This window comes from Olea europaea, chromosome 16, assembly GCF_002742605.1.
Source record: "Olea europaea var. sylvestris chromosome 16, O_europaea_v1, whole genome shotgun sequence".
Classification (NCBI taxonomy): domain Eukaryota; kingdom Viridiplantae; phylum Streptophyta; class Magnoliopsida; order Lamiales; family Oleaceae; genus Olea; species Olea europaea.
In genome coordinates, this window is record NC_036252.1 from 10,335,879 (window position 1) to 10,345,457 (window position 9,579).

The 9,579-nt window shown below is 30.4% G+C and overlaps 1 long non-coding RNA gene across 1 annotated transcript; it reads right to left on the reverse strand.

The window, feature by feature from the left end:
* Positions 1 to 866: 866 nt before the first annotated feature.
* On the reverse strand, positions 867 to 2,979 carry LOC111412059. Its single transcript, XR_002705950.1, has 3 exons — positions 2,441 to 2,979; positions 1,602 to 1,683; positions 867 to 1,522 (listed from the first exon to the last, which is right to left on the reverse strand). It is a non-coding gene; the product is annotated as an uncharacterized LOC111412059 (long non-coding RNA).
* Positions 2,980 to 9,579: the final 6,600 nt, after the last annotated feature.

Sequence of the window (9,579 nt, forward strand, 5' to 3'; positions counted from 1 at the left end):
ACCAAGAACAAAAGAACAGCTTCAAAAATCCTCAGCTAAAATGTGAAAAGCCAAAGAAAATATGCACTTTTAGGCAATTCCAAGATAGAGAGATTGGTAAAGACGTAATGAAAATCAAGGACAAAGGAAGACAATGACTATATTGACACGGCACCATTTTTGCACAAATGAAGGGGAAACGATATAGTTTCCTCTACAAAAGGACAAAAGCAAAAAAATGAAAAAGGGAGAAGCCATATCTACCGTGACACAAATTGATAAAATACTGACAAATCTTATAGTTCATACTTGTTCACTTGTGCAGTGTCCTCGAAAGGGTAAAAAAATCACAGCTACAGTGACACAAAATGGAACTAAATACTATAAAGATCGGTAAAGCTACTTTTTAGGTCCTTAAAAATCTATGGTCTCTAATTCACCGTCAGTGAAAATCTTTAGTGACCCACAAGAAGTGATCACCGAATGATATACCTTCAACAACCACCAAATGGTCGGTAAAAAAGCTTGGTTTGGGGTAACAAGTTGGTTAACTTTCATCCTTTTCAACAAAATGTTGGTTGATAAATGAAATGGTAAAAAAAAAAAAAAACCACATATCAGCAACCACACAATGGTGATAAAGGGCTCGATTTGAGGTAAGAAGTTGGTTAATTTGTATTCTCTTGCGACCAAATATTGGTTGGTAAAATCATAGTAAAAAAATTATCTATATCTTAGCTACCAATTTTCGGTCGGTAAAGATGCAACATTAGCAAACCAATATTTAGTTTTCATAACCCATTAATAATTTTTCAATTAATAAATATAAAAAAGAATGCAAAGTGAAAAGAACAAAAATAAACAAATTCACAATATACAATACCGAGTACGAAAGGTAATTGTAATTGCCCATAAAATAATTATTAATAGTCATTACATAAATTTAAATATCCTATATTTAACCACAAAATGTGTCATGCACCTTCATATCTTAGTTACAAATGTATCCTAGACTTTTAGTACAAGCAGTGTATAAACTAAACGAAAAATGAGTTATAGACTAGGAAATTATGAGGAACGAACTTCACCACTGCCAGCTCCAATCACAAACAAATCAAAGTCCTTGTGAGTCTCCTACTCACTAGCAATGCCTAGCTTTCCATCAAAAAGCATCTTCCTTGTCATAAGGTTATGCTATACACAAACAAAATCCACAGGCAAGCAATAAGAGATCAGCATATCCTAACAAGCACATTCACAACCAAGAAAATAAAAAAAAATAAAACAAAGACCAGATCAAATGTAAATCGAGATAAACTAATAGCACAATTTTATAAGAAAAAAGTTGTCGATTTTGGATGAAGGTAAATAAGAACAACCAATGCAATAGTTTAATCTTTCATTTTTTTTTAATTTTTTTTTTATCCATGATTGCTTAAACCTAGTAAAGAGGGAAAAAACATAAGATTACAACCAATATAATAGTTTACTCTTTCCTTTTTTATCATATGACCAGGTTGATAGCTCTTCATTAACAATCCACCTGCACACAAGAAACACCTATCTAAAGTTTGGCATTCATTTAAAATTTGGAAATTGCATAAGCCGTTACGAATGCATACCTATAAATTCTATTTTGTTGATTCTGTTTTCTCCGTCTTTCCATTTGCGAGTTGGAACAATCTCGTATAGTTCCCTCACGACCTGCCATAGTCAATAGACCATATCAGAAAGGAAAAACAATTGACTTGTTAATCAATTGATTAACTAATTATGCAAAACAAATGTCATCCTCTGGAGGATATTTACAAATAGTTACATTCGTATGAACAAATAGCTTTATAACAACAAGATAAATATTTTTATGCATACATGTCAATGTAACTTTATTTTACTATAAATAAATTAAGAAAATTAAGCTTCCTAAGGATAACTCTATATCCATATGAATTCATTTTAGTGGAAGATGCTAACTATATGATTGCAGTTTTTGATAAGCGATAAAGGATTTGGGTAAAATTATGGCTTCATATAGGTATTAGTCACTAGAGAATTGAGATTAAATTGATATCGAAAAGAAAACAATAGATCAAGTCCTCTAGAATAAGCCAAACCCAATGAGTATAAAAACTTAAGATCTTCGGCCAACTCTGAGATTTAAAATGTACATTATAATAAAATTATTGGATCCTGTAAATGATAAATAAGTATTTAGGTGCAAAGAATATTATATATGATCATTGATCACTACATTATTCTGTACTTTTTTGCATAGTGCCTATGGAATAGCAATCTCCATCTAAAGCAATTAATTAATAAGAAGAAATCAGATAAATAAACAGAATAAACAAATCTTGCCATTTACAGGATCCAATAAGGAATATGTGAATCGTGAAGCAATTAAATCAATTATTCAAGTTCTAAAAACTGCTATACAAGAAAGAGATGAAGCCAAAATTACCTCAACGGACAACAAAATATGATTTTGCCTTTAACTTCTTCGGCAAAAAATTTACCCGTGCTTCCTCAATCCCCACATTTAGGTCGATAGCCTGCTTGGCCACTTTTAAAACCTAGCAAATTTAATTCAAGTCTCAAAAAAAGATTGACGAAAAAATGAATGAGTACTTCAGATTTTTGGCAAGAGATTAATGGGAAATATGAATCGTCGTATAGGGTATAGAGATAATTCTTTTGGTGAAGAATGAAGATTATTGCCGATTGAAGTCTCAGAGTCTAGAGAAAAAACATGTCTCTTGACTCTCTGCCTTTCCTCCATTTTAAGGATGCAATTCTTAAAAACATCTCCAGTAGTGAATGTTTTGCTCTTCTTTTAAAACCCACGTGCTCAAACACGGCGTCATACTTCAATTTTGGCCGGCCACCTAAAATAGAAGATGTAGAGCAGAAGTAGACACAGCTTGAACGCACAAATAGAAGCTTTGAGGGTTAGGGTAGGAGAGATTTGATGCTGAGTGGAGACTTTTTAATTGGGAGTTATATTGGGTTGGGTATAAATATATGGCTGAATTTGTAGATTATTTTTCTTTATTTCATCATTTAAAATTTTGAACTTTAACATTTAACTTAAATAAATAAACATGATTACAACATCAAATTTCGAAATTGAATTATCATCCTCTCTTTCAAAGGAAAATAAAGAGGAACCATAGCCCTCAAAATAATGCCTACTCTAGTCTCTAGCCATCATCATCATCATCATCATCATTCCATGTTGTATTACTATTTCTCTTTTTTCTTTGTAATCGAGATGTCGTGTTCTTGTTGAAAATGACCAATAGTGAAACTTCGGATAGATCATTTTGGTTTTGAATTATAGTAGTCCGTTCACGTTACTATTAACACAAATTAATTAGTTTTTTTTTGTCTCATAATATGAAAAATAAAAGCATAAATTTTTCATATGAGCTTGAAAATTTTTTTTTGTCATTATTTGGCTATCATCTATAAATTATAGGTAATTAGCACAAAACATCCATGTATTTGAAGTTCATTATGCAAAACATCCATTTCTTTCAATTTATTTTTTTTCTCATTTTCACCTTTTATCGCGGAAATCATTATTTTCATTCAATTTCGATCTAGTTCATGTGGAGGCTTCTCGAATGACTACACAAATTTAGTAATATGTCATTTGAGTTCGATTTGGTTGAATTGGCATACGGAAGAGGAGGACAACAAGTTAAAGAAAGTATTTTTTTTTCTCTAAATTTTTAATAATTTACTTGAGACGTGTTTGCACTTTTTAAAAAAAAGTTAGGATTATGGTTGCAATTAGTTCTTTGTTTTCCTTTTCTTTTTGTTTTAATTAAATATGAGGGTATATTCATCATTTTAATAGGTTTTATTGAGAAAATTGGATGAAAATGATGATTTCGTGGTCATTCCTCTCTACTTAATGTAAGGTAAGTAGTCTTCTTGATTTACTGCTTTCATTATTTTCATATGTAACCACGGTATCCTTCGCCACAAGTAAGGGCAAATTAATAAAATTTCGAAGGTACCACCATCCTTTAAATAAGAAAAAGTGTTCTAGCAAGCATAGTATAGAATATAGTATGGTCAATTATGGTCACCAAAATCATATACTACTCAGCAACCACGAAAGTTGGTCACTATAGAAGTCGAAAAAGTTGAAAAAATAAGTGGGAATGGGGGCGTCAAGTATTCTAGCAACCAATAAATTTGGTAGCTGAAAGATATACACCAGCGACCAACATATGGTCGCTAGAACCTTGTACTAATTAGCAACCAAACATTTTGCTCGCCGTAGAAGTCAAAACGTTGAAAAGAATAAGCTAGAGTGATGGCACCAAGTGTTCCAGCAACCAACAAATTTCGGTTGCTGAAAGGCATACACCAGCAACCAATGTTTGGTCGCCGAAACCTTGGACTAATCAGGGACCAACAAATTTGGTCGTATAGAAGTAAAAATGTTGAAAAAAATAAGCGGGAATGATCGAGCCAATTGTTCCAGTGACCAAATAAAATTGGGTTGCTGAATTTATACAACCAGCAAAAATATTGTGGTCACTGAAACATTGTATTAATCAGCAATCACATTCTTTGGTCGCTGAAGAATCTAAAAAACATGGAAAAAATAAGAGGAAGTAATTGTGCCAAGTTTTTTAGCGACTAAACTAATCTGGTCGCTGCAACATTCTACCAGTGACCACTAGTTGGTCGCTGAATATGCAGCGACCAACATTTTGTGGTTGCGAGGAAATCCCCCCAATAGTCACTGAACTTTGTAGAAAATCCCATAGGAGGTCATCGAACTTCAATATGTCCCTAAATAGTCACTGAACTTTGCCGAAATCCCCTAAGAGGTCACTGAAATTAAAAACATCATTGAATGGTCACTGAACTTTGCAAAAAGTCCCTAGGAGGTCACTAAACTAGTTATGTATGGGGTCCCTATTTACAACATTGAGTGACCTCTTGGGGGGACTTCAGTAAAGTTTAGTGACCATTTAGGGATGTTTTGAAGTTCGGTGACCTCTTGGGGGACTTTGGTAAATTTCAGTGACTATTTAGAAACATATTGAAGTTCAGTGACCTCCTAGGGGATTTTCTGCAAAGTTCAGTGACCATTGGGGGGATTTCCTCGATGGTTGCTAAAAACGATAACAAGTGTTTTCGAAAAATATTTCAATTTTAGTACCCTGAACGGACGAGTCTATGGTTGGTGAAAGTATATTGCAGCAACAACATTTTTATGGTCGCTAAAGGGTTGGTTGGTGCAGTCCTTTTTCTGTAGTGTATCTACAGTGACTTCTCATTCTTCATTTTATATAGTAGGAAAAATCTATTGAAATAAAATAAAAATCTATAAAAAAAAATTTAAAATAAATAAAATCTTATTTTAAAAGAAATATGTAGGAAAATGAACAAAAAATATAATTTAAAAAATGTTTCTTTTAAAAAATAAAATGAAAGTTATTTTATAAAACTGATTTTCAAATAAATAAAAAATTGTTATAATAAAAGATTATTTAGAAAAATAAAATAAAATAAAAAATTGTTTTAAAAAACGTTTTTGAAATAAAAAGCTTTTATTTTTATTTATTAAAGTTTATTTTACGTATTAATGCAAAGTTAATATTTTAACCCCTTTTAAAATTAGTGAAAAGAAATTAGACGATCATGGTGAAATATTATATGACATTGAGGGTTATAGTGTAACGTTATATGAAATTTGGGTCATGGTAACACTAAATATAAAGTTGAGTGACTATGGTGAAACAAATTCAAATTGGTTGGTATGAAGTTAGATGGCCCTCAGTGAATTTAACCCTTCACATAATGTCTGACTACAATCACCCAAGTTCATATAACATTTCACGAGGACCGCTCTACTTATTTTAACCATTTTCACTCATATTAAAAGGGATGAAACGGAAAATTTGTATTATATATATAATATAATTTTTAAAAAAGTATATAATAATTTTTTTGAAAAATAAAATAAAAAATTATTTTAAAAGGGTTACTTAATAAAATAAAATGAAAACTTATTCTAGAAGAAATATTTTCAAAATAAAATAAAAACATTTAAAAAAAATATTCCTTAAAAAGATAAAGTAAAATAAAACATTTAAAAAAAATTAAAATAAAATAAAAACTGATTTAAAAAATTAAATAAAAAGTTAAAAAATGTTACTTAGAAATATAGAATAAATAAAAGTTATTTTAAGAAAAGTTCCTTAAAAAAATAAAATAAAATAAAAACTTATTTAAAAGAACCGTTTTCAAAATAAACTAAAAACTTGTTTTGAAAAAAGGTTACTTAGAAAATAAAATACTGTAAAATCTTATTTTAGAAAAATGTTTGAAAAAAAAACTTTTATGTTTATTTTTTTAAAATTTTATTTGACATATATAATGTAAAGTTACAATTTTATCTCTTTTTAAAATTTGTGAAGGTGATGAAAAGAACTTGGGTGATCATGGTGAAACTTTATAAGAAATTGGGTGATCATGTTGAAATAAAATCAAATTAGATCCTCATGGTGACATTAAATATAAAGTTGAGTGGACCTCGTGAAACACAAATTGGGTGGCCATGGTAACACTAAACATAAGTTAAGTAACCACTAGTGAATTTAGCCTCTCCTACATATGCAAGAAGGTTGTCTATTTTTCATTTCCTTCATTTAATACAATCTGACTCTCTCTGATTTTTGCCAGTATGATTTCGTGTGGAGATCATTAGTTCCTCTTGTGCTTCTAGATTTTTTCAATATTTGTCTTGGCTCCTTTTTTTATTATTATTATTATTTTATTTATTTATTTATTTATTTATTTTTGTGTCCCTCCTATAAACTATGTAATTCCTTTATTTGCCTTTTCATTTCATTCAACAAGAGTGTTTTGCCTATTTGATAAATTGTGTGATTTTTGAATAGAAAAAGATGTTGTATTTTTTATTGATTGGTTGATGCAAAGATGGGTCTTTCAGAGTGTTTTTGGGTTGAAATAACAAAGATACATAGGCTCTTATTGAAGAAAAGTTGAAACTGGGACTCTACTATGACAAGATGAGACTGTTAAAGGAAATGTAGGATCATTCTGGTTAGTATCTGTTTTCTTACTCTAATATTTTATATTTGAATAGATTTCTTTGAGTAGTATACTGTATATTAAGTGGATATAAATAAAAGTGAAAAATTTATGGATTCATGGTAAAGATTCTTGATTCATATTTCTTGTGATCTCTGAATAGTAAATTTCACTATTTTAACTTGATTTACTGTAGGGACAAAGAAGACACAAAATTTTGAGCTATGGCATACTATTGTTGGTCCATTGATTTTGGAAGCCTCATGCACAATTTTTCTTGTCATTGAACGTGTTCGTTTAGTGATAATTAAAAATCTTTTTCCTTCATTTACTTTTTTTTTCCTCTATGGAATTGTATTTTGCTTTAGGTAATTTGATAAATCAATTATCTTCAGGGGAAGAGAAAAATTTATGAAGTGTGCCAAAGATGTAAGTTGGAAGAGGATGAGGATATTGGTTTCCATGTTTGTTATATGCTTTAGAATATGGAATAAAAATACTAATAATTTGGGCATGCTAAGGTTGTATGTGGTGAATGTAAAATACGTTGAAGGTTGTTGAGCAACAATTCAATGTTACAATGCAGTCTTGACATCATTTTATGCACCATGTGATAAAGTAGTAACTTCATTGTACCACCAATTACACCATTGTTAATAGAGAATAATTCTAGTGAGGAAGATGATGCTATTGAGGATGAAATAAACAATTTTGATGAGGAGCACAACTTTGGTGGGGATCAGCTACACGTTTAATTCATGAGGATGAAGAGTTATGCTTTCTGGGTGTATAATTATAGATACAGAGCATGTTTATTATACTCTTTTTAAATTTGTATCTAACTATATTTAGCAAGTGGTTTCTATTTGTGTTTTGCTGCAATATTTTGAATACAATATTACATTCATTGACATTGAATGTCTTAATTAATATATTATCTTTTGCATTTTTATATTATTTTGAATAAGGTTAAAAATTAATATAATATAAATGATAAATAAAATATATGAAAATAATTTAATTTCTTCCTAGGATTTTTTTTAGTATTTAGACTAGTAAAAGTCTTCAAACATGTTTTCCCCACGAGAAAAGTAGGGCTTGGCTCACAAAATCATCTTTACCATGTTGCTGCCCACAAATATTCTTTTTACACAATAATTTATCTGTAGGGAAAAATATGATTTGTCTACATTTTGAGGAAAAAGTAAAATCGAGTAGACAAATGATTTTGTCGGGAGAAAATTTACGCGGCATATTTTATTTATTTGTCTCAAAAGTTCTTAGGGAAAAATTTCAGCCCAAAAATTTTAAAATTTTGTCATCTTTTACCTATCCCCTCGATGTTTGCCAAATAAATTTTCATACAAATTTGTTATGTTTGCAAAAAAAAATTTCCCCACAAATAAGAGGAAAAACATAAAATTGTTATATTTTGTAAGAAAAACGTAAAATTCTTGCAGTGGCAGTGGCTCATGGTAGTATTCAGCAAAGTTGTGCAAATTAAGCCCCAGTTTGGTCCCCTTTTTCTTTCAATTTTTTCTTCTTACTCTTATTTTTAACCACACAATTTTTCATAAAATAATATTTCATGTAAATCGAAAACTTTTCTTTCTTTTTCAACCACACATTCTCCCAAAAATATACTATTCCAAACATTAAAATTTGGAAGAAAGGGGGCCAAACGGGGGCTAAAGAAATTTTTACAATCCTCCACACCTATCAAGGACTCCATTTTTCTACAACTACAACTTTTTTCGAACATGAGAAGACTTTCATTGTGCATTTTAAGAGTGGCAAATGTTTTTTTTCTACCGCCTATTCTTGCCTTCTGGTATGATGACATGAGAAGCAAAACCTAATGATTTGTATCTATTTCATGAAATATGGCCCATTGTTTTCTGTTGGTGAGAAACTTTCTATCCATGCCTTGTGGTTCATTGTTTCTTCATTCATATGATGTTGTTGAAGGATATTAAAAAAGTAAGCAAACACATGTAATTTACATGTTCTGTCACCAATGCTCATTTGCATCAAAAATCATTGGTCATTGATCAATTGAAGAATACAAAATTTTCTTTGTTTTAATATTGTAATTTGCCCACAGTGAATCCGAATTCTTCTACTTTTTGGAAAGACACATGATACTGAAGAAAAAATGTATCTACTTGAACTATTGTAGATTTCATCTCGTTTACCCAAACAATACGGTATCCGACCACTGAGACTTTTATAAAATAGGTATATCATATGAATCCTCATTTGGTATAGTTGGTAAGGAATTTTGCCTTCGAAATGGTTGCCTCCAAGTAGAATAATTCTCAAGCTCGATAGATGGCCAATCCATTGAGGGATACTTACTATGAATTTATTCTCTAAGGTCCTACAAAAATTAGGTCTTCGGAGACCAATAAATCGGTAGGGTAAGGCACTGTTTTGGTCACTTAAGATCTTTACCATAATATTATGGTCGCTAATTCACAGTCTGTGAATGTCTTTTGGTGACCAATGACAAGTAGT